General features: G+C 40.9%; 1 pseudogene; it reads right to left on the bottom strand.

The window, feature by feature from the left end:
• LOC127635027 (dihydropyrimidine dehydrogenase [NADP(+)]-like) overlaps positions 1 to 26,027 on the bottom strand; it is a 304,510-nt pseudogene that overhangs the window by 63,116 nt on the left and 215,367 nt on the right.

Genomic DNA, 26,027 nt, shown 5'->3' with positions numbered 1-26,027 from the left:
CCTATTATGGTTCCTAATTTTTTTAAAGGTCTCATAAAATAGATTTACATCCATCCAAGGTCAAAAAACACTTTAATTTGCTCATAATTTAAATTGCTGCTTTACCATTTTTTCCCAGTGTCAAAAACTACTTGTTTTACCTTACTAAAAGAGCCCGAGTCCGACAATGATGCAACGGAAGATCAACCCGAACCACTATTGCGACCAGAACAGGATGCTCCTCAGTGGTAAATTTATATGTAGTTTGACAATAACATCAGTTAGCAGAGGCTAACAGCTAACAGGATAACAGCATGCGCTGTTGATACTGTTGGGAACACAAACGAAGGTCGTAGTTTAACTGGTTTGGTATCATTTTAAAAATGAACTTTAAACGCCGACACTTTACATCCTCATCCTTTGGTAGTATATGCAAAGTGTTTTTGCTTTGGCAGCACAAAAAACAGCATATTCTAGACATGGTGACAACAGTAACCTAACTCTTTCAGGGCAACTACTGTAGTGTTTGAGGGCAAGACAAAGCTGTTCACGAGCAGGCAATGAAGACCAGAGGTGGGTTTTTTGTTACCAAATTATATGCTTTAGTATACAGGAAGTTAGTCTGGAATTACTAACTACTCGTTTCAGGTGTTCAGGATCGGTTCTTTCTTTTGGGAGTCAATAACTCCATTTGTCTTGCACTTTGATTTTTGAAACTTTGCAGTCTTTTTTACATTCACAAACAGCTATATAACACAATACATGAAAGGTAATATTTGAAAAACCATAATAAGTGTGTACTGACTTCCTCCAAGGGACGACACTTGACACAGCGGCTCAGAGGTGAGGTTCTTTATTCTCTTTTAATTACAACGTGCACACAGCACTTTTAAACAGTCAGTTTTGACCACACACAAACACAGTAATTGGTATGCCACTCTCTCCCCCATGGAGGCCCTCTGGCTGCCTTTTATGCTGCTCTCCCCGTGCTCACTGAAATTAGAGACAGGTGTTAGACATAATCTAGCTCAGGTGTAAGCGCCCTTACCGCTTTCCTCTCCCGGACGGGAGCTTGACCACGCCCCCGCTGCCACATACCCCCACCGCCCGACTCAGGCCGGGGCACCATCCGGCCTGTCTACCACTCCCCCCCATTTCTGGAGAGGAAGTCAGCGACAGCCATCTGCACCCCCGGTCTGTGGACCACCTTGAATTTAAAGGGCTGGAGGGCCAGATACCAACGGGTGATCCGGGCGTTAGTATCTTTCATGCGATGGAGCCACTGCAGTGGGGTGTGATCCGAGCAGAGGGTGAAGGCCCGCCCCAGCAGGTAGTAACGGAGGGTGAGGACCGCCCACTTGATGGCCAAACACTCCTTTTCCACGGTGCTGTACTTAGTCTCCCTTAAGGAGAGCTTACGGCTAATGTACAGCACCGGGTGCTCCTCCCCCTCCACCACCTGCGAGAGTACGGCCCCCAGCCCTCTGTCTGAAGCATCCGTCTGCAAAATAAAAGGGAGAGAGAAGTCAGGTGCATGAAGAAGTGCCCCCCCACAAAGTGCGGCTTTAATCTGCATAAACGCCTGTTGGCACTGCTCCGACCATTGGACCGGATCTGGAGCCCCCTTTTTAGTGAGGTCAGTCAGCGGGCTGGTGACGTCCGAATAATTAGGCACAAATCTCCTATAATAGCCAGCCAGCCCCAGGAACTGCCTCACCCCCTTTTTGGTCTTGGGTCTAGGGCAAGTCGCAATCGCCACGGTTTTGTCAATTTGGGGACGCACCTGGCCATGACCCAAGTGGAACCCCAGATACCGTAACTCCACACGCCCAATCGTGCACTTCTTAGGGTTTGCCGTGAGCCCCGCCCGCTGCAGCGATCTCAGGATGGCCCTCAGATGTTGCATGTGCCGCTGCCAATCATTGCTGTAAATGATAATATCATCCAAATAGGCAGCGGCGTATGCGGCGTGCGGTCTGAGGATCCGATCCATGAGTCGCTGAAATGTGGCTGGTGCTCCAAACAAACCGAAAGGAAGCGTCACAAATTGGTGTAATCCAAACGGCGTAGTGAGGGCTGTTTTCTCACGGGACATTAGTGTCAAGGGGATCTGCCAATAACCCTTTGTTAAATCCAAGGTCGAATAAAATTGAGCAGTACCTAACCGATCGAGCAGTTCATCAACACGGGGCATTGGGTACGCGTCAAATTTAGACACCGCGTTAACTTTTCTGTAATCCACACAGAATCGAACAGACCCATCACTCTTGGGAACAAGAACAACCGGGCTGGACCAATCACTGTTGGATTCCTCTATTACGCCCATATCAAGCATCGCATCTAATTCCTCCCGAACTATTTTCTTTTTATGTTCGGGTAGCGATAGGGCGACAACGCACCACGCGCCCGGCTCGGTCTCGATGTGGTGCTGTATGATGTCTGTACGGCCTGGTAGAGGGGAAAACACATCCGCAAATTCCTTTTGTAATTCGGAAACCTCTGTGAGTTGCCGCGGTGAGAGTTGGTCTCCACAAGTAACCGGAGTGTTAAGATTGTAGTTTTTGTTTACCTGCGGTCCGAGCTCCGCCCTCTCCGGAACTACCGTGGCCAACGTCACAGAGGCCGCCTCCTCCCTCCATAATTTCAGGAGGTTGAGGTGATAAATTTGACGTGCGCCCCCTCTATCGGTACGTTTAACTTCATAATCGAGATCCCCTACTGGTCGTGTGACCTCAAAGGGTCCTTGCCACTTGGCGAGTAATTTAGAGCTCGATGTTGGGAGTAATCACGAGTACCTTATCTCCGGTGCAAATTCCGTAGCCGAGCACCCCTGTCATACAGCCGGCGTTGGCGTTCTTGAGCTTGGAGCAAATTCTCCTGTGTTAGTCAGCCCCAGTGTGTGGAGTTTTGCTCTAAGATCGAGAACGAACTGAATTTCATTTTTGCTATTAGAAGGTCCCTCCTCCCACGCTCGCGGATGACATCCAGGACACCGCGGGGCGTCGCCCGTACAGCAGCTCGAACGGGGAGAACCCTGTGGAGGCTTGTGGGACCTCTCGTACTGCAAACAACAGGGGTCTAGCCACTTATCCCAATTTCTAGCGTCATCGTGTATGCGAACTTACGAATCATGTTCTTGAGCGTTTTATTAAATCGTTCCACTAGGCCATCAGTCTGCGGATGGTAAACGCTAGTGCTGAATCGATTTAATGCCCAAGAGCTCGTAAAGTTCGCGAAGTGTTCATGACATAAAAGTTGTGCCTTGATCGGTGAGGATTTCTTTCGGAATCCCCACCCGGGAGATTATCTTGAAGAGTGCCCCTGCAACACTACGTGCGGAGATGTTGCTCAGAGGCACTGCTTCCGGATATCGCGTCGCGTAATCCACTAGGACTAACACGGCGATGTCCGCATGCTGACCGTTCTAATGGCCCGACGAGGTCCATCCCAATTCTTTCGAAGGGGACCTCGATTAATGGTAGAGGGCGCAATGGCGCTTTTGGGGTGGCCGGTGGGTTTACCAACTGACATTCACGGCACGCCGCACACCACCTGCGGACGTCACCGCCAATGCCCGGCCAATAGAAACGGGCTATTAGACGGAGAAGTGTTCCGTTCCCTAGGTGACCGCCATAGATATAGTGAGCCGCCTGGAAAACCATTTCCCGGCGGCTCCGTGGAATCAATAATTGTGTTACTTCCTCCTTTGTTTGAGCGTCCTGCGTCACTCTATATAACCGATCTCTAATCATGGCAAAATATGGGGTCTCGTCGGAGACCCGCACCACCGTCCCCACCTCCATCAGCGGACACTGATCCCGGAAGTGGTCCGGGTCCCCGCACCTCCAACAGGCCGGCCCAGGCGTTGCGGCCGCACTTGTGCTGGCGGGCGCCCCCACCTGAGGGGGAGAGCGGCTGAACGACGGGGAATGGGAGGGTACATTCTCCCAAGGCCGGGAAGCTGGTCTCTGGAACCCTCCACGCCTGCGCGGGGCAGGAACGGGCCCTGGGGAGAGAACAGAAGGAGAGAACAAAGGGGAGGGGGCGAGGGTAGGGGCAGACACAAGGGAAGGGGAGAGAGAGAGAGAAGAAGGCTCGTCTGCCCTCCGGATCGCCGCCAAATGGTCCTCCGCCAGATGAACAGCTTCCTCCAGCGACACCGGGCGGTGGCACTGGACCCACTCTGCCGTTCTCCTGGGCAGCTGCTGCGCGAATTGTTCCAGCACCACCTGATCGATGACTCCCTCGACGTCGCGGTCCCCTGCGAGCAGCCACCGCCGACAGGCGTCCCGGAGCCGTTGAGCAAACGCGAACGGGCGATCGGACTTCTCTAACTTCATGCCTCGGAAGAGCTGGCGATTCTCTTCCGGGCTCCGACCGACCCGTTGCAGAATGGCCCTCTTCAGGTCAGAGTAAACCAGGAGATTTGTCGCCGGTAGTTGTTGTGCCGCGAGTTGAGCTTCCCCGGACAGGAGAGGAATTAGGCGGGCTGCCCACTGTTCGGGCGGCCAGACCCAGATTTCTGCCGTCCGCTCAAACAAGTCGAGGAAGGCCTCAGGATCATCTGCTGCCCCCATCTTCTGTAACTTGGGCGGGGGAAGCGTAGCGCGGGTGTCCGGGGTCGCGGCTGTGGCCGGCTCCGTCTCCTGGCTGAGGAGGCTCCGGATGGCGAGCCGGTCCTCTGCCTGAGCCCGCATGATCTCGAAAAACCGGCGATCTTGGTCCTGCCGGAGCTCAAGGAGGGATTGCTGGTGGCCTTGATGCAGCGTCGCGAGGGACTGGAGGACTTCTGCCAGCTGGGAGGACTCTATGGGTCGACTTTGCTCCATGCTTGGAACGTAATTTTCCTGGGTTTCGGCACCAGTGTACTGACTTCCTCCAAGGGATGACACTTGACACAGCGGCTCAGAGGTGAGGTTCTTTATTCTCTTTTAATTACAACGTGCACACAGCACTTTTAAACAGTCAGTTTTGACCACACACAAACACAGTAATTGGTATGCCACTCTCTCCCCCATGGAGGCCCTCTGGCTGCCTTTTATGCCGCTCTCCCCATGCTCACTAAAATTAGAGACAGGTGTTAGACATAATCTAGCTCAGGTGTAAGCGCCCTTACTGCTTTCCTCTCCCGGACGGGCGCTTGACCACGCCCCCGCTGCCACAAAGTGCTCTTTAATGAAAAACATTATCATAAAAAAGCATTTAAATATTGCTCTGTTTCTCACCCACACCTATTATATCTCTTCTGAAGATATGGATTTAAACACTGAAGCCATGTGGATTATTTTACGTGATCTTTGGAGCTACAAAAGGTTTGATCACCATTTACTTGCATTGTATGGACAGAGCGGAGATATTCTTCTATTTTTCTTCATTTTTGTTCAGCAGAAGAAAGAAAGTCATACACATCTGAGATAGTATTAGGATAAATAAACAATTTAAAGGGATAATTCACCATAAAAATACAAAAATAAATTATGCCATTATTTGCTTCGGTTAACTCATACTTTTCTAAAACCAAATTAGATTCTTTCTTCAGTGCAACACAAAAGGGGGTGTTAGACAAAACGTCAGTCTCAGCTACCATTCACTTTCAATACATATTTTTCCATCATTACAATAATAGTAAATGGTGACTCAGGCTGTTATTCTGACAAACTCATTTGTGTTCCACGGATGAAAGAATTCATACTGGTTTGGAATAACATGAGGCTGAATTAAAAATTTGGGGTGAACTATACTTTTAATTTGTGGTAATTATTAATTTATTTTAGACAGATTTGGAGCCATACAAATGTATTTTATTTTAATTTCAGTTTTTCCAGTACTTTTTTATTTTTAACTAATGCTTTTCATATAGCTCTTGTTTTCGATAATGCTAAAACAATGCCTCTCTGTTGTCCGGTCAGTCTGCGAGAAATGCTTACTAAACCTCGGCACGTCACACCTGCTATTCCAATGAATCATTCTGAGCACAGACAGATATACGGAGGAATCAGACAGGACACAGAGGCCTGGAATTCAGCATCATCAAACAAGTAGAAGAAAGGCTAAACGAAAAGAAAAAAACACATACAAGGAGAGGCAATTAGGGAAATACACACAGACCTGACCTATGGTATGATAATGAACATCCTGTCTAACTCCCTCATGAACACACACACACAGAGTGCTGGGAATGGGTAATTGAAGCTGCAACATATACAAGAGCTGTTTTTGTATCAAAAGAACATAAGCCATAGACACAGAAATGCTGTGATTCTGTATATCCGTGCAAGTCCCAGAAACAGAAACGTGCTAGGAATAAGCAACTGTGGAAAAAGAGAGACGAAAATGTAGCTGAAAAGCAAGCGCTCGAGGTCATGGCGAGAAGTCAAACATGCATACCCATCATTAACATACTGTGTTAATAACTAATGGGGAACGCTTGCAGAGAACACCAGTGAGATAGACTGAGCTCCACTGGGTTAGCCGTAAATATTCGCCTTCCTTCCGATGCTTCTAAAAATCCATATATTTGGAATTCTATAATTATCGGTGCTTACTAAAGCAAGCAGTGGGGGAGCCAGGAGTTTTTCAATGGACAGGGGGTGTGGGTTGTTGGTGTAGAAAGTGGAGGCGCATGGAGACAAAAACGGAGAGGAATTGTGCCCAAGACAAAAAATAACCAAAAAGGCAATTGCGAGTGGGGTGACCAATGGGGTGGCCAGGCTTCGGTCCATGGTGGCCACACCACCCGTGTCCACCCTCTATCTCTACCCCTGAAAGCAAGTATCACTACAACTACTGCTCAAACATTGAGTCATGGATTTCAACAAACCCCTAAACCTAAGGAGGGACTATATTTAGGGAACAGAATATGAACGAGACATAGAGTGGCAACCAACTTAGCTACCACATAAGGTGATCGCAAAAGGCGACTTTTGCACTGGCAAGCACCATTCATATTTTATTTCAAATTTTTCAAAATCCGTTTCCATATTGTCATTCCAGTTTGTTTATATGTGGTCATGCAAAACTCATACCCTGATGTAATCTGTCTTATCTGACAGCCACATTAATATATTAAGCAATTTCGATGAATTGCTGATTTCAGGTTATAATAACAGCGTCAGGAGATGGCGAATGTGTGTCTTCGTTAAATGTAATGTAATGAAAGACTGAAGATAACTCTGACATTTGGGAAAATGTCATTGGTTAACCTTTTCTCTTTGATGAAATGATGGCATTAAATTTACACAATTATTCGATTACACAAAGTAACATGCCAGAATCTGTCGAAAAAGCCAGAGGGCACAAAGTCGTCACCTTGTCCCCTGTAGACAAATGCAGACACGCTTTTCTGAAAACTGACTTCAAACTGCCACAAAACCCCAAAACAAATACAAATGATCTGTAAACTCCATGCCACCTCAATGTTTTTTTTTTTACTCTTTTCAGGGGAATCGACCTACAAATGACTTACTTATGATTAGGATAGAATGAAGTATTTCAGCACAGAAAACAATACTCACTTCCCAACCATTTCTTCTTGTTGGAGGACAAAACTGAAATTCTTGCTGTTGTATATAATGGCTGAGGTGATTTCAAAGCTTTTCAGTGAGTACAATGGATCTTCAATGCCAATGCATGTTTGTAGGACAGAAGAACAATGTCAGTCCACAAGAATATACAGCAAGTTTGGATTACACCGGTTCAGTGCACTGCAAATGAGACATTTGGGTTGAATACATGTGACATATGAAATTTGGGAAAACAGCTAGCAATGAGTATTTATTTTTCTTCAACAAAAAAATGAAAACTATTCATTCATGGCCTGAATTCAAAATGTTGTGAGGTTTACTTAGTGCAAGAAAACAATTCCTAAGATGGATATTACTGACATTATTTTCCAAAAATCTGGAACGTTACATTATAACTTAAAGTACAGTTACCACTAATAAAAAAACAGATATTAGTAACTATCATTACAAATGTCAGCACAAAAAGTAAGGTATGGTGGTGATGTACCAAAAATGTATGCTCATAACACTCATTATTACTTTTAGACTTGCAAAGCCATGTACTGTGCTAAATTTTCTACCTATTTAATACGAATCCAATTATGATGCAAATGAGTTCACACAAAAAAATCTCAGCATGTGTTGAGCAGGTTATTTCTTTATTTATCTTTCAGCATTTTGTCTTTTACTGGGTTGATGGACACAGAAGTGATTGACAGTCTAATTCAGCATTGTGTGTTATTGATGGCTTATCTGGTATGTATTCTTATCATTAGCAGTTAGCCTTTGATTACGTTCACAGCCCACTGCCTGCTTCCTGTCCATAAGATTTAAAGGTCTGCCCTTTAGAGAATATTTAACATATAACTGAAATCTTGACAGTGGTGAGAAATCCGTCCTGAGCAAGGTAAATTGAATTAATCAGATCTACTGTACCATGCTCTGTCCGACACAGCGGGCCACAAATTAAACAGCCAAGAGCTTCTGCATGCATACATGCATTAATGTATTAAAAAAAAAAGTAATGCAGTACCTTTTAAATTTTGAAACTTTTAACAAATTAATATGTTTGTGTAATTGAAGTAAAATTGTTGGATTTCTTTTAATGGTAAATATACCACATTTGCTATTCACAAATGCAACTGTTCCCGTATTTTTTTTTCTTTCTTTAATTTTGAGACCATTCACACAGCAGCACCAAAATTACATTAAACTCTGTGAATTATTATAGCAGCCAATAATTTTTTTATTCGCTCGACTGAAGAGAAGTGCTCTTAGGCTGGATTACGTAACAGTACTTCTAAAATTTGGTATCAAACATTTACACACTATGTACTGTAAGAGTCTACACACAAAAACTTGACATCACACACTAAACGACTGAGGATCATTTCGGCTGTCAAGCTGATATGATCACAAGCTCATGTGGAAACACACGCCCCCATTCTATGAGACGCATGAAAGATTTAAACAAAAATGGATGTACAGGGGCACTGATGTTGATGTTTCTCTGTTCCGAGTCTCAAAAAAAACAGGCCGAGTGCATTTGGGCATCCTGATATCATGAAATTTACATGAACATGAAAACATTTTTGCAATTCAAATTTTACCTGCTGTATAACATGTTTGGCTGCAGCTATCCAGGTAAATGTCCAGCTGGGGGCGCCAAAAGCGAGTACAATGATGCATTTTAAGTTTGTTTTTTTAAATACCTCCTTAACCCAAAACTTTTGCCTGAACCTAACCACCTAACCACCGAACCTAACTGATGATGTATTTGTGACCTGTGTGAGAACCACAGACTCAGAACAGGAACCATTTCCTTTCCTTATACAAACTTAATTTATGCCGAAACTCTCTAAGGGTTGTTTAACTAGTAAATGAAAACAGATTGTGTACTCAAAATGTGTGAGCTTTTGCATTTGATGGTAATATGGCTGTGCGGGTGGCCGCGGTGCTGAAACTTGCCGGTAGACTAACAGTGATCTCTCACTGTCATTACCGAGAGATCATGCTTGCTTTACCTTCTGCATGGCAATCACAAACAACACGCATGGAACTACTGTGCAGGTGTGTGTTTTCTCAAGCAATGTTTCCCAACCTTTTTTTGTCTTTTGAGACTTAAGCAGAAATGTGTTCCAAAGTCAAAAGTTATCTGTCTGTCTGTCTGTCTGTCTGTCTGTCTGTCTGTCTGTCTGTCTGTCTATCTATCTGTCTGTCTATCTATCTATCTATACCTACCTTGGGTCCTGGCATTCATGTGGATGCTACTTTGACACGTACCACCTATCTAAAGATTGTTGCAGACCATGTACACCCTTTCATGGCAACAGTATACCTTGATGGCAGTGGCCTCTTTCAGCAGGATAATGTGCCCTGCCACACTGCAAAAATTGTTCAGGAATGGTTTGAGGAACATGACAATGAGTTCAAGGTGTTGATCTCAATCCGATTGGGCATCTATGGGATGTGCTGGACCAAAAAGACCACAAGATAGAACACAATGAGAACATGTTTGTATAATTTAAAAAGAATGTCGTTATTTAGGAAATTATGAATAGGGATTGGACGATTTATCATAAAGCTTAGAAAACAATAATGAGAGAATGTCTTTAGATATGACGTAGAGATGTATGTTAGAGATTTGTCCCTCCTCATAATTATTCATAAGCAGTTGTGGCGTTAAACTATAACAGGTGCTTTTTCTGCCAGCTTGGGCCAAAACACATTAGCATGGAGCAAAAGCAAAAAGTTGCATGTGACCAAAACCTCTGAAATGTTTGTTTGCATCATGCTTTAAAGAGGAGTATCTCAATATGGTGGAATATTGGAATAAATAAAAGTAGAATAGGGCTTGTTTGAAACACTTGAAACATACTTTTCCAAAGCAGGGATGAAATACAAGCAGCTTGGCATTAATTTGTGGATTAATTTTGAAACTTCATTTAAACAGAAACCAAATCCTGTGTGTATTTGTAGACTGAATTAAGCATTTGCAATGCAGTGCATCAATTTCTGTAGCTGCATGCACATATGGCTAGATGATACATTGAATCATTTTTTTAATACTTTACATTTAGACAACATATAAAACATATGTATACATATAGAGAACATAGAACATCTAAGTTCTTATTAAGACTGGATGTGTTTTTTTTTTTGTGTTTTTTTCAAAATATATAATTAAGCAAAGATGATTTTGCTCAGCTTTGATGTATACTGTATATTCTTTTTTAAGAAATACAAATTACATTTATCACTCCTCTAAGGGTTAGAGCGTTAAGCCATAGGAGTAACGGAGATGAAGAGACAAAATCTTATCTATAAACAAAATGTAAAAAAAAGGAGAGAAAAAGATGTACAGACATAATTGACACAATGAGGATTTCTCCTGGGAACGACTGAGTGCTGCATTTACCTTGCTCTATTTTCTCTCTTTCTCTCTCTCTGAAAATGGGCGTCAGACAGACAAACCTGAGCACGGCCACATCCTGCAGCTCTCAAAGAGACCCTGATTCCACCCACTCTATGACACTGTGCTAATGCACTCTCAGGAAGGTCAATACTCACACAAAAACACACATCTCAGTGCTCAACTTGGCTATTGAAAGGAACCTCCCATGGCACTTTTAATTGTCAAAAGCTACAAGCAACATAGTGGACACAGATAAGTGAAGCTGTATTCCATTAAAGGGACAATTTTAGTTTTTTCAAACATTAGTTTGTTAGTTATTCATGTTTTTAAAGGCATTGATTGGGTCACATAGTGCCATTTACAGGCCAGGTATGTGCTTAACTTAGTGCTTGTGCAGAACTGTTTATTATATTTTTACTGAGACTAGTAGTACTACACTGTAATCATGCTATAACTAGAGGTGAAGCTATCCTTTTCAGCAAGTGAGTGCAAGTGAGTGAAAGCTGGATTAGGTCCAAACTTAAAAAATTGTTTAAAGTCTACAACAAATAGCTGACAAAAGGAATTGATAGAAAATTACCCACAATAATGTATTACACATTTCCCCCCTATCATATTGCTAAATAATATATATATATATATATATATATATATATATATATATATATATATATATATATATATATACACACACCCATCAGCTACAACATGAAAACCACCTGCCTAATATCGTGTAGGTCCCCTTTGTGCTGCCAAAACAGCTCTGACCCATCGAGGCATGGACTCCACAAGACCTGTGAAGGTGTCCTCTGGTATCTGAAACCAAGACATTAGCAGCAGATCCTTCAAGTCCTGTAAGTTGTGAGGTGGGGCATCCATGGATCAGACTTGTTGGTCCAGCACATCCAATAGATGCTCAATTGGATTGAGATCTGGGGGATTTGGAGGCCATGTCAACACCTTGAACTCTTTGTCATGTACCTCAAACCATTCCTGAACAATTTGTGCAGTGTGGCAGGGCACATTATTTTGCTGAATGAGGTCACTGCCATCAAGGAATACCATTTCTATGAAGGGGTGTATGTGGTCTGCAACAATCTTTAGGTGGGTGGTACATGTCAAAGTAACATCCACTTGAATGCCAGGACCCAAGGTTTCCCAGCAGAACATTACCCAGAACATCACACTGCCTCTGCAGGCCTGCCTTCTTCCCTTGGTGCATCTTGCTGCCATCTCTTCCCCAGGTAAAGAAGCACACACACCCTGCCGTCCACATTATCTAAAAGAAAACGTGATTTATCAGACCAGGCCACCTTCTTCCATTGCTCCATGGTCCAGCTCTGACACTCATAAGCCCATTGTAGGTGCTTTCGGTGGTGGACAGGGTGAGCATGGACACTCATTATGGCAATCATGGCCAGCATTAAGTTTTTCAGCAATATGTGCTAATCTTCTGTGATATCAGACTTGATGGGCTAGCCTTCACTCCCCACGTGCATCAATGAGACTTGGTCGCCCCTTACCCTGCCGCCGGATCACTGGTTTTCCTTCCTTGGACCACTTTAGGTAGGTACTAACCACTGCATACCGGGAACACCCCACAAGACCTGTCGTTTTGCAGATGCTCTGACCAAGTCATCTAGCCATATCAATTGGGCCCTTCTCAAAGTCGCTGAGATCTTTATGTTTGCCCATTTTTCCTGTTTCAAACACAAGAAATTCAAGAACTGGCTGTTCACTTGATGCCTAATATATCCCACCCCTTGACAGGTGCCACTGTAATGATATAATACATGTTATTCACTTCACTTTTCAGTGGTTTTAATGTTGTGGCTGATCAGTGTATTCTAAAGTTTTAGATGGCTGTGCATGCATGGCACCCATTATAGATCCAATATACTATACTACACTGTACTATACTATACTGTACTAAACAACACTACAGTAAACTTTACTGTACTGTACTATCCTATGCTATACTACACTATCCTGTACTATTCTATAGCACCTAGCTGGCGCCTAGCTCGAGTCTGTGCTGGTTGAACCGTGAAGCACCTCACTGATCACCTTTGTCTTTTGATGGACAACACTCTTAAAATGGAATACATAGACCATCAATAACAAAGCCTGCTAGCTTTTTTAGCATCTCTTATCTATCTGTTTTCAGCTTTTAATATTTAATATCTGCCACTTTCAGCACGCATCAGGTGTTTCCCTGCATGATTCTCTTATCGCGATTCAACTGCGTGCATTTTTATCGCGTACATCTGAATTCTATTTTTATCGTGATTAAACTGCATGCATTTTACAGTGTGCACCCATTTTCTCCTCTGTGTTACACCAATTATTACATTACGCCAGGGGCGCAGGAGTTGCCTACCAGCCGCTGAAACGCGGCCGGGTTTGAGACCGTCGACCGCGAGCGGGGAGGGACTCGCTGCCGGGAGAACCACTGCCAGGGGCGGGGGAGACCCCTTCTGTTCCCCGAGAACGCCGGCGGGCGTTCCGTCCGCCAGGGGCTAGAGGTCTGCCTCTGATCCGCCCGGAGAGGCGCGGCTGTCGTCCGATAGAGGGTGGAGGAGTCGCCGAGGAACAAGCTACGGCGTATCGGAGAACTGGCGAGAAAGAGTTTATTTTTTTCTCTCTCTCCTCTCTCTCCCTCTCCCTCTCACTGCCGCTCTGCGTTGGCCTTTTCCCTCTCTTTTAAATTTTACTACACTGTTACAGGAAGAACCCCCCCAGTTTAATTATTTCTGTTTCCCTCCCCTTGTCCCCTCCCTCGTCCAGGTAGACAGGGATGACCTGCCGGCAGACGGGGCTTAGGGCACGCCCTCCCCCAGGGAAAGAGGTGGGGGGGTGTACGTCATGCTGGGGGCTCCCCAGCCTGAGAGAAGTAGGGAGGAATGTGGCAGGGCAGAGGGCGGGGCCGGGTCGTGATCCTACACACCCGGTCCTGTATTAGGCTAATCAAGCCTCTGAGAGGGATAAAGGTCGACTGCAGAGGATCGTGCGGGAGAGAGAGATCGTTTACGGACATGTCCGTCGTGTGTGTTTGTGTCTTTTAAGTTTTTCATTAAAATATTATTTATATCGTCAAGCCGGTTCTCGCCTCCTCCTTTCCATTGACTCCTTTACAATGATCTATAACTCTGCAAAACAATCGAATGGCATATATTATTCTATTTTTTCCATGTCTTAACCTCGGAACTCCTATCTCGATGTTACCAGAACAGGCTGGATCCAGCTCCATTCCTTTCTGGTATCGGACTCCACTATTATGTGTCTCTGAGTGATGATGACAAAATGCAGCAGGTGCCAGCCAGACATCAGTTCAGTCTATTATGATGAACCTCAGAGGATGAACTGATGCCAACTCCAACCATAAGACATGGGATACTTGATATACCATTGCCTGAACCATGGACTTAGGATAGACCTCACCAAAATTATCGGCTGGTTGAACCGTGAAGCACCTCACTGATCACCTTTGTCTTTTGATGGACAACACTCTTAAAATGGAATACATAGACCATCAATAAATTGCTAACAAAAGCCTTCGTCAGCCAACATTAATCTTATAGTTCATAAAAAATATGTGTTTAAACACTGGACCTTATCACTTACTTAGTTTATAAATTTTAAACCATGACATGCACTGCACATAAATAAGTAATATTGGCATTATATTCATGCTGTTAGCCAGAGGGGAACTGGCCCCATTGTTGATTTCTCCCAATGTTATTTCATAATTGCATTTAATCAAACTATACAATAATCACTATAAACTTTATAGATATTACTGTATAATATTTTGTTAATGCATGATTTGAAACGATGTGTGTTGTGAAAGGTGCTATACAAATAAAAATGACTTGACTTAACTTGACACTATATGGTACTATACTGCACCATGCTGCACTATTCTATAGTACACTATATTGTACTATACAACACTATACTGTACTGAACTAGTACAGATACTACTCTATACTGCAATATACTCTACTATACTATACTATACAGTACTATATTACACTATACTATGCTGTACTACAGTACTCTATACTGTATTATACTATACTGTACTATACTCTCCTACACTTTACTGTACACACACTCACACACAAACACGCACTTACTATAATTACATAAACATACCAGTATATTTATGTTTTGTACATCACAACTGAGATGTTAAAATAGCATTAGCTTTCGCCAGGGACTAAAAACGACATGTTTTTTCATTTTGATTAGTTCTGAGCAAAACCTTTATTTTTCCATTCCGGTTCAGAAGATCCACAGCCTCCATTCCAAAAGGTTACCAGTCAAAATAAAATAGAAGTTAATAACATTCTTTTAAAAAGAAGGTACTCTGCGCTAAGTGGTGGGTGAAATAACAGTTGCAGTGTTTCCAGAACTCGCAAGAGAAATAAGTAAACTGGTCTGGAAAATCAAGCCCAAAATGTGCTACATGCCTCACCAAAATATGTGAAAATAAGCAATAAGATTTTTTCCTGTGTGGTGGATTTATCAGCATAGAAATCATAGCAAGCAGTTAATTAACAGTTAAGTATAATATTATTTACAGATCTGTTTCTCAGTCAAAACCTGGCAGCATAAAATCCATATTAATGCTTAATATCTAACAATAATTGAGTGAAGACTTGGAAACAACTGAGAAATATACTTTTTACCTCTAATAATGTTTTCCATGTATCAGGATTAGCTGTGCATGTATATGTAGTAATTATTCATAGTTGTCAAAAAGGTGTTCATTCACAGAATGTGACATCCAAAACTAGCAATTAGGCAAAGAAATGTGTTATGCAGCAGTTTCCTTCAGGATCAAAGAATGTTTCAGTTTTCAGCCAACATGAAGTGATGCAGTTCCAAAAATTTACTGTGATAAACCGTTTGGCATATAGTTTCATGAACCTATTATCGAAACAATATGAACTGGTTATAACCAGTTACCAGCATTTAAAAGTAAAGTTTTCACTCTGGAACAATGGAAAATCACTTTGTTACAGATTTGGTTATGTTCTGAAAATGTTTTGTTTGTTTTCAGTTTTTGTTCCTTGAACCACTTTAAGTCCCTGAATTTTGCATTATACAGCTTTTGATACTAATGTCAACTCCAATCTATATTATACTGTACTATACCATACTGAATTGCCCTGTGCTATCAACCCATACCGTATCATATATATATATATATATCATATGTCAAGTTATATATCCCATACTATCATATACCGTACCACTTTATTTATGGGGCTTCCATACATCACAAATTAGATGTGAAGAAAAAGTTGTTGAATGAATATTTCATGTTTGCTTCCTCTTAGTTTGGCCAGTTGTCTGTACAGCATTTGTTTTTCTAAAGCATAATTTGTCTTTGCCATCCATTCAGTCAGAAAAAATGAAACACGTGCTCACGTGAGCTTTCCATGTCTGTTTATACAGAGCTGCACTTAAAAAAAAGCAATTGACAGCTTTGTGCAGTGTGCTCTGTCAGAGGAGCACTAAATCTAAATGTGTGTGTGTGTGTGTGTGTGTGTGTGTGTGTGTGTGTGTGTGTGTGTGTGTGTGTGTGAGACATGCTTGAGAAGAGTGGCGGGATGTCTGTGAAAGAAAAGACAAGAGTGTGTGATCTCACAGGTATATATAGGTATATATCCCAGCTTAATGTGCCCAGCTTAGTCAATGATAAGTCAGCCATTAGCAGGTAGATTTCTCCAAAAATTGCACCACCATGCTGTTACGGTTTCGTGTCGTCCGCACCATGTTTCGTGTCGTCCGCACCATGTTTCATGTCGTCTGCACCGTGTTTTCGGTTTTGCCGATCACGTTCCATGTCATGTCTTCCTTGTTGTCCGCCCGTGTTTCACTGTCTTGTCCGCACCTGTCTGTCATTTTGTCATTACCGTGTCTCTTTATTTAAACCCCGCTGTTTTCCCTTCCCGTTGTTGTGCGTTGACGTTACATGTCTCCGCGTATGTCTGATTCTGACTCTCTCTGTTCGTGTTCCCTGCCAGTTTGTCTACCTGCTCGTGGTTACCCTGTTATCCGTCTGTCCGTCCGAGGTTACCCTGTTGTTCTCCGCCCTCCGTATTCTTCAGTATTTGGTTTGCCTTTTTTCCCATCGTGGATTTTGATTTGTTCCTGTGTTTTGTTTCTTTTATGTTAATTCAAATAAAGCCGCACTTGGATCCACACCCCAGTCTAGCTTCTCCTATTTCCACATTTCATAACACATGGCACAATCAAAACATCATTCTGTTTGTTTTATCTGCCCATCCAACCTGACAGAGCAACACTAGCTCAACAAACTGCGTAAGTTTGGGGTGGGACTATACTGTATTTTTGTTAAACCAATGGGAAGGGTGTCATAAAAAAAGTTATTATTTTTGCAAATTCATTTGGTGACACACACAAAAAAAGAAGTCTAAAAATGCAGAAATGTTTGTGTAAAGGTTAAGGGATAAAACATACTATGGAAAATCCTCACCGAGATAAAACAACATTTGTGTGTGGCTCTTCCTCCGAGGACAATGTATGTTTACACAAATGGGCAAAATAACTACAATCAGTGCAGATAAGAAGTGGTTATTCATTTCAGAAACAGCATGAAAATAATCATCTTATGCACGAGTCTGATCTCATACTTCACACTCTACACTGCTGGTAAGGACACAATAACTGAACACAAAATCACTTTTTGCTACTTCACAATAATAAATCTCTCTCAAATATACATACATCAATTTTACATTCTGACACTAATCTGACTGCATCATAATACTTCTGGAGAAATGGTGACAAATAACTGGTGGACATTGTTTCATCACCTGAAAGTGCAGCATTCTGTAAATGGGACAAATACTCTTCTTTAGCTTTTCATTTGTTTCCCTGAAGTCCACATATAATGTTAGTCAAGATATCTCCACAAACAGTAGTAATTTAGTTCTAGATGGCCATTTTCCAGCCTCTGACCCTAGAATTAAACAGGCTGTTTTTTTATTTTATTTGATTTGCTACGGTACCTTTAAAGTCAACATGAAACATGGTCCTGTTTGTAACCCATTTTAAGCCTGGTTTCATTTAATCATGTTACTTACATTACTTACATACTTATATTTTGCTAAAAGATTTTACGTGGCATGCTGAAAGTATCTATGCACATTCCTAGTAAATTGAACAATAAGGAGCAGAAACAATCATGACTTTTAATCTCTTTCACACAATCTCGATAAAAAGGGCAGATTATCAATTCATAAACACGTATTTTTCGCCCTGTTTCTCACACAGTGCTAACTGGTGATATCTAAACACTTTTACTATAGCGCATGACTTGCATGGCATTTTAACACTTGCATTACATAACCAAATACATTTACAAGCTTGTTTAAGCCTGATTAAATTGCATAGTAACTCGTCTCACATTTGTTTTTTGTGACACTATTGATTAAGTTTAGGTTTAAGGTTTAGGATAGGGAGGTTGGTTTTGTTGATTTAAAACTTGCTAGAGCATTAACATTAAAAACCTCTGTTTTGGCCCCATTTACACCTTGTATTAATATGTGTTTCCTACCTGGATAGTATCTAGATAGATATTCTTTAATTGTACTGCATTTTCACCTTGCAGTCAAATGCATTTCCATTGTGATCGGATAGTGATCCGATCAAAGTAACCCGTGCAAAATAGAAACATAGAGTATTAGCCTACATTAGAGCCTGTTTTAACAAAAATTCACTGTCTTTTAGTGAATAAAAAAATAATACTGATGGATATTTCAAATGCTTTCTACCACTTTCACAGTCAAATTTTTTCCTTCATTTGACATTTTTTTGGCAGCTTACAAAGCTACATTTTGGGTCACTGAAGCAAATGTGATGATAGGGTATTCATTTTGCATTCTGCACTTTGTATAAGCTATGATTCTCATTTGAAATGTGCGACTGAAGACTGGCTTCACATGAGTATCAGTTATTAGAAAACAGGAGAGAAACGTGAGCAAGTGGGATTTGAGGAGAGGGACTAGATATTCCAAGTGTATTCCAATGGAATATTTCATGAAATTCTTCATGGAATTTTGTTAATTGTTCGGGTGACAAGATAGCAAGATGGTAGTGTCTGTTTTGTTCTTCATATTGCGATGGCTGAATTAACAGAAAAAGGTATGAACCCGCAACACAGTGCTTTAAAAACGGATGACTGTAGTCTAACCTCATCACATAATTAATTACTTGCGTAGTTGTGTCTGGAAAACGAAAATGCATTTGCATCTACACCTTCTTTGAATGTGGTCAGAATCCACTTCTGACAACCTCAGAATGTGGTTTCAATGATCCGATCACGATCCGTTCACAATGAGTCTTTTAATGTGGTCAACTGCAATCTGATCACCGAAAACTCATTTTAATGCAAGGTTTAAATGGGGCCATAGAGAAAACTGAACTCGCTTTTAGCGCCACACAGTGGACATTTCACCTTGGAACTGCCGCGATGCGTGTAAGGAACCTCGTCATATCATTTTGCAAAAATTGTCACCACAGTCAAATTATTTTCATGAGATCAGGCTGCAAAATGCCTTTTTGACATGACTGTAAACGATTAAGTATTTAAAAGCTGCAAATATACTGTAAGTAAACTGTGACCTAATGTATTTCTGACATATTCCACAGAATTTAATTACGAAATTCCAATAATCCAAATCAGGAATTGATTAGATTGATGAAAAGTGGGCCTTACATAAATTCGATTTCCATTATGATACATGGCAAATATGTTAATGTTTTGAGCTATATAAATGTACCTGCATAATATACAAAACTCTTATTTCATAAGAGCGAAAAAAAAAATCCTGTTCTCCAGGAAATGGTCCCTTTCAAATTAACCACTGCGGCTAAAGCCCTGGTGAAAAACAGTACATCATAAGTATATTTGTTTCCAGGCTTTTGGCAGTGTAAGCTCTGGCAGCTCGTAGGCCTGCAGGCAGAATGGGGTGATGGATGTTAGGAGGGAGGAGCTGGGGAGGCTCTCGCAGGCCGGGACCCGCTCCGCTCCTGGGGGGATGTCACCGTGCTGCACATTGTCACAGCTTAAATAGGGAAAAGATGACATTGAGTAGTTTTGCTTATATAAAATACTGCTGCAATAGTTTCCGGATTAATTTTTAATGCCACACCCCTGCTAGCACTGTTTCTGTCTCCAGACCACTATACATTTTTCCTGCTGGTTTTCAGCGAGAGAAAGAAGAAAAATATGCATATATTTGTGTTTATATGCGTGTAAATGTATATGCATGTATACTGTACATGTATGTTATCTATCTATCTATCTATCTATCTATCTATCTATCTGTCTGTCTATCTATCTATCTATCTATCTATCTATCTATCTATCTATCTATCTATCTGTCTATCTCTCCGTCTAATGCTTTGGCAATGTAAAGCTTCTTTAACGTAAGTTAAAGTGATGATCTGTTATGTGTTGTTTAACTTTGAATTAAATTTAAAATGTAATATGTTGCTCCATTTTTCTTACGTTTGCAGCTTTGAAATACTTAATTGTTTACAGTCATGCCATATAAGCCATTTTGAACTGAACTGAAAGAGAGAGAGATTGAGGGAGAGATTGAGAGAGAGAGAGAGAGAGAGAGAGAGAGAGAGAGAGAGAGAGAGAGAGAGAGAGAGAGATGGGGATATGGATGGAGAGGCCTGAAGATGAGAGAGACTCTGGCCCTTGTCAATCTGTTCAGACACAAACAAACACATCCACCCACACACACACACACACACACACACACACACACACACACACACACACACACACACACACACACACACACACACACACACACACACATAGAATGAAAGCCAACCTCATAAATGGCATTAACTATGAAACAGTATAGCAATAGCACAGTGATACAGTACAGAGAACCTGAGTACAACTGAATACACATAAATTATTGAGGAAGTGAATGAACACACCACTGGTTGGAAGTATGTCCCTGAAGATTGGTGTGGAGCCTTGTTATGACACAAAATATCATGCTATAGTGAACACAACAGTTGTAATAAATGGTTGCCGTGTTATCACTGTGATAAAGTGAAATAAATTATGTATAAAACAAACAAACAATAAATACACAATAAGGAACCCATTTAGACATTTTCTAAGAACATTTGTGTGGTGCTTGCCTGTGCAAACACACAGCCCTGATGTTAAGGTGTTGTGTGTGGTTGCTAGGGTGTTGTCATTTTGCCATGTTGTCACAAGGTGTTTTGAGTGATTTAAGCATGTTGCTATGTGGTTGATAGGTCGTTGCTATGTGGTTGATAACCTGGTCCCTAAATATGGCTACAGTCCCTCCTTTTTCAGATTGTTTTAAAAATATTTTTTAAAGTCAAATCTCTTAAAAAAAGGTTATCATTCAGGGCTGAGTTACTTACCAATGTTTAATACTTGGGGTTAGGGGTTTGTTCAAATCCTTATCTCTACAAGCAATAGTAAATTTAATGCTTGTCTTAGCAGACATAACTAATAAATGTAACAAAAATGCTCTTACTCTATGAAAGTGCCCTAAAGAAAGATTTCTCAGAATTCATCAGATGTCAGCGGATGGATATCAATTTGAAATCCATCAGCAGGGTCCCCACAATATGGTGAAGAGAAACATTATTCTTCTGAAAACACATATGTATAATATCTTCATAGAAATCTGTATGGCGGAAGACAACGTCAATACCCCATGGAAACCTGAGGACCTTTTACTCAAGGCTCTCTGTTGACGCTCATCATTGAGGATGACAATCTGCTTTTGAAAGCCCTTAAAAATATTGTGAGAATATCTAGGAACATCCTCACGAACTATGAAACCTTAGGTGTTAGATATGCAAGCAGTCTGTCCAGATACACATTCCCATAATTACCAGTGGAACCAAACAAAACACAACACTGCAATGGAAAAGATACAGTACCTGGCAAAATCAGTCTAATATAAGACGATAGCTCGAGACAAATTTGTATACTTTAACAATGCACAAAAAATATGCATTTCGTTGGCAATGAGAATGTACATTCTTTGAAAATGAAATGTATCAGACAGTACGCCTGACATTAATGGACATATGCTAGTATTGGTATATATCAACACATCAAAAAATTGTATCTTGAAACCACAGAAACTTATTAGCAATTTTGCACCAAATAATACTATCTATTAGCATTAGCATCTAGCTAAAATTCATTACTTTAAAATGTATCAATGGATCAATGAATAGAATGCAAATATGTATTCAGCTGGTAATTTTTTTGCCTTCTACAATACTTAAGATCTCTCTTTGTTATCAAACTGATTCAGGGCATGTTCTTTGTTAGGTGTGTCTGACAGTTTTTTCCAATCATTCCTCTCAGAACTGGTGATACGCTTTAAAAATACACATTACATGTACACCCAAAAAAGTACATTGGAATATTACAGCATTTTACAGGCATGTGAAAATAATAAAACCTGTTTTAGTGTATTCATGGTTATCTCATGCCATAGAAAACGAGCCGTGCAACCAAGCCCCCCGTTCAATGTATCCTGGCAAGATGTCCATATTTCATATTACACAGCTCACACTGTTTAATCTTGTTGCAAAAGCCCTGCAGAAAGCTGTTCAACAACTTCAGCTTTCCACCAACCTCCAATCCATCTGTCTGCACTATTAGAGCTCTGACCAGCATACACACGCACAAACGAACACACTCACACACACCTTAAATAAAAAAAAAAGAAATAAAATAAAATAGATTTACGCACATTGTCTGTCTGTGCCATCACTCGTCAAACCTCAGCGGAAAAAGAAATGGATCCAGTGAGGTGGGTGACACTCACCAGATACACCACCATATGTGGTACGCATTCCGCGGCCGATGCCAGGCCAGGGAGAGCCGTCTGCCTTGAGTCCCATCAGCCCTGAAACCTTGTTGGTAGCAGTGACACCATCTGCTCCACCTGTGCTAAAAGGGATAAGACATTAGACACAGGGAAGAGGGAGGGAGGCCAGATTCCAAAAATCTAATCTGGATCCCATAACCTGCAGACCCTCGATTATTTGTATAGATACTCCAATGTGGTACAGGAGACTTCAGGCTGTTCGAGGTCAAGTTAGGAAATACGTTTTTAGTGTATAACAAACATGTTTTGTGGCATAATATTAATCATAATGTAGTTTTTCATAACCATTTTCCACCCTTTCCCTGACTCTTAGCATTAAACAAGCTGTTTTGCTTTTGTACCTTTATGACTTCTAAAATGACGTTGTTGCTACAGCAAGTACTTTTTTAATGGCACATTTGCTTTTTATGGCACTATTGAGTAAGTTTAGGTTTAAGGTATAGGGTAAGAGGTAGGTTCTGTTGATTTAAAACTCACCAGAGCATTATCTTTAACCTTGGACACTTCACCTCAACACTGCCATGTTATTTGTAAGAAGCCACATAATATAATTTTTTTTTTAAAGTGTCACGTCTTTTCCAAGAGATCAGGAGATGATCTTTTATGTCCCATGTATGAAATGGGATAACTATTGAAAACTGGTTTATTTCAAGAATGCTCTTGCAAGATGCTTATTAAAAATTTTTATATACAAAAAACAAGGAAAATCCTGTTTTTCAGAATGTAGCCCCATTAAAAAAAAATACAAAAAAACTTATTTCTAACTTAAAGGGATAGTTCACCCAAAAATGAAAATTAGCTCAATTATTTACTCAACCTCATGATATCCCAGGTGTTTATGACTTTCTTTCTTCACCAGAACACATTTGAAGAAAAATAGAAAAAAGCTTCTTAGGTCCTTAAAATGCAAGTGAATGGAGATTTCTCATTTGAAGCTCCAAAAATCAAAGACAGTCAGCATATACGTCACTGATATGACTCCATTGGTAAAATCAGTGTCTTATAAAGTGATATGATTACTTTTGGTATGAAAAAAGATAAATATTTAAGTACTTTTTAACCATAATCCAACACTTCATGAGTGGGTGGATTCAAAGCTGTCTCTCGTGTGACGTATTTGCATTGCCATGATACCAGATTCATCTCGTTATCCTCTCGGTTGAAACATCCAGAATAAGCACACAAATGTACCACTGTGAGTAAAGAAACAGATTAATACAGATCTAAACCAAAACCAACCAAGCTTCTTTACAGCGTTCTTTCTACACAGTTGTAAACAGCACTGCTCTTCCGGCTGTGACAAACGTGTGTCAGTTCTTACGTGTTTCAAATGCCAATGCGATTATGTCACACGCGCATATTGCTGCAGAACGGAACCATGATTTATAATAAAAAAAGTACTTTTATATTTATCTTTTTTGCATAAAAAACAATTGCGTTGCTTTAGAAGACTTACATTTAATACTGGTGTCATATGGATGATGTTTATGCTGACTGTCTGTGATGTTTGGAGCTTCAAAAGTGAAATCTCCATTCACTTGTATTTTAAGGACCTACTGAGCGAAGATATTTTTTTACATTTTCTTCAAATGTGGTTCTGGTAAAGAAAGAAAGTCATACACACCTGGGATATCATTAGGGTGAGTAAATAATGAGAGAATTTGTATTTTTGGGTGAACTATTCCTTTAACTCAAATGCACTACTTATCGTACTTAAAAAAAAAAAAAATAAGACCCTTGAACCTGACTGACTCCAAAAAAATGTGAAATGTAAATTATTATCCGCTGAAAATTTTCTCCTCGGCCGTAACTCTCAAATGCCATTCAAATCAAATGTAGTGCATCAAGACGTGTATTTTGATACCAATAATGAGACAGTGACATTTGACTTCAATACCTCGAACCTGGCGCAACATCTTGCTGTGTTATAACTGACTGGAAAGAAAGTGTGAAGATTTGAGAGCTCTTTCTGAAAATATTTTCAGCAAATAATTATATAAATACCCGTTTTCATGTACCATTAACTGGAAGCACCATGTAAATATAATGGCATATGAAAATGGTAATCATATAGCAAATGACCATGGTAGTAGGCTACAATGGTATTTGTGACAGGGTGGAGGGCGGGGCCGGGTCATGATTATACAAACCCGGTCCCTTATCAAGCCAATTAAGCCTCCAAAAAGGAGGAATAGAAAGGAGGAGGCGAGAACCGGCTTGATGATATAAATAATAGTTAAATGAAAAACTTAAGCAAAAGATACAGACACACACATGACGGCCAGCTACCCGTAAATTATCTCTCTCTGTCGCAAGGGACCGGGTGTGTATAATCACGACCCGGCCCCGCCCTCCACCCTGTCACAGTATTCTTTGAATTGACTTAGAGTGCCATGTAAATAAAATAGTATATAAATTTGGTAACCATATATCAAAGCACGTGGTATTCTTTAAAGTACTTTGAAGAGCCATGAATACACAGAATGGAACATAAATATGGTAGCTGTATATCAAAGTACCATCGTATTACCAATGAATACATCAGATACTGGAGTGTAATTGTCCAGATGTGCTCACACACACAAGGAATTTGGCCTCTGAACAGAATCTTCCAGTACATACAGAAATAGCTAGACACAGAGTTGTAGGATGAGATGCATTGTACATATTTACGTAGAGTTGTTATACAGGAATGTAACAAGGAAATTATGTTCAAATGGGTTTTTACAGGTAGTAGTATATGAATGAATAAAAAGTAAAAATAGTTATTTGCATATTGGTCACATGGTGTATAGGTAACATGTACAGTATAAATATGAATTTAGATGCTTAGTCTATGACTGTTGCTTAACTCTAGCAAGCTACTTTTGCCATGTAGCTTGTAGTGTAACTTGCTACTTTCTCTAAAGTGTAGTTTTCAGCTTAACAATTTTCAGTTGATTTTATTTATTTATTTATTTTAGTAGCTTGCCCAAAACTGCTTTTATGGTGCCTTTCTGTCAATGTTGGGGCTTGACAGCCCCAGTCCCCATTAATGTAGTCTTATATGTAAAAAGAGCACTCTGGCCATTCTGCCAAACATCTTCTTTTGTGTTTTATAGAAGAAAGCGGATTTGGAACAACAATAAATGATGTCATAACTTTCCTTTTTAGGTGAACTCTTCATTTAGGGGCAGT

The sequence above is a fragment of the Xyrauchen texanus genome, chromosome 42 (assembly GCF_025860055.1).
Source record: "Xyrauchen texanus isolate HMW12.3.18 chromosome 42, RBS_HiC_50CHRs, whole genome shotgun sequence".
Classification (NCBI taxonomy): Eukaryota; Metazoa; Chordata; class Actinopteri; order Cypriniformes; family Catostomidae; genus Xyrauchen; species Xyrauchen texanus.
Note: the sequence above shows the minus strand (reverse complement) of the source record. Positions and strands in the feature narration are given on the sequence as shown.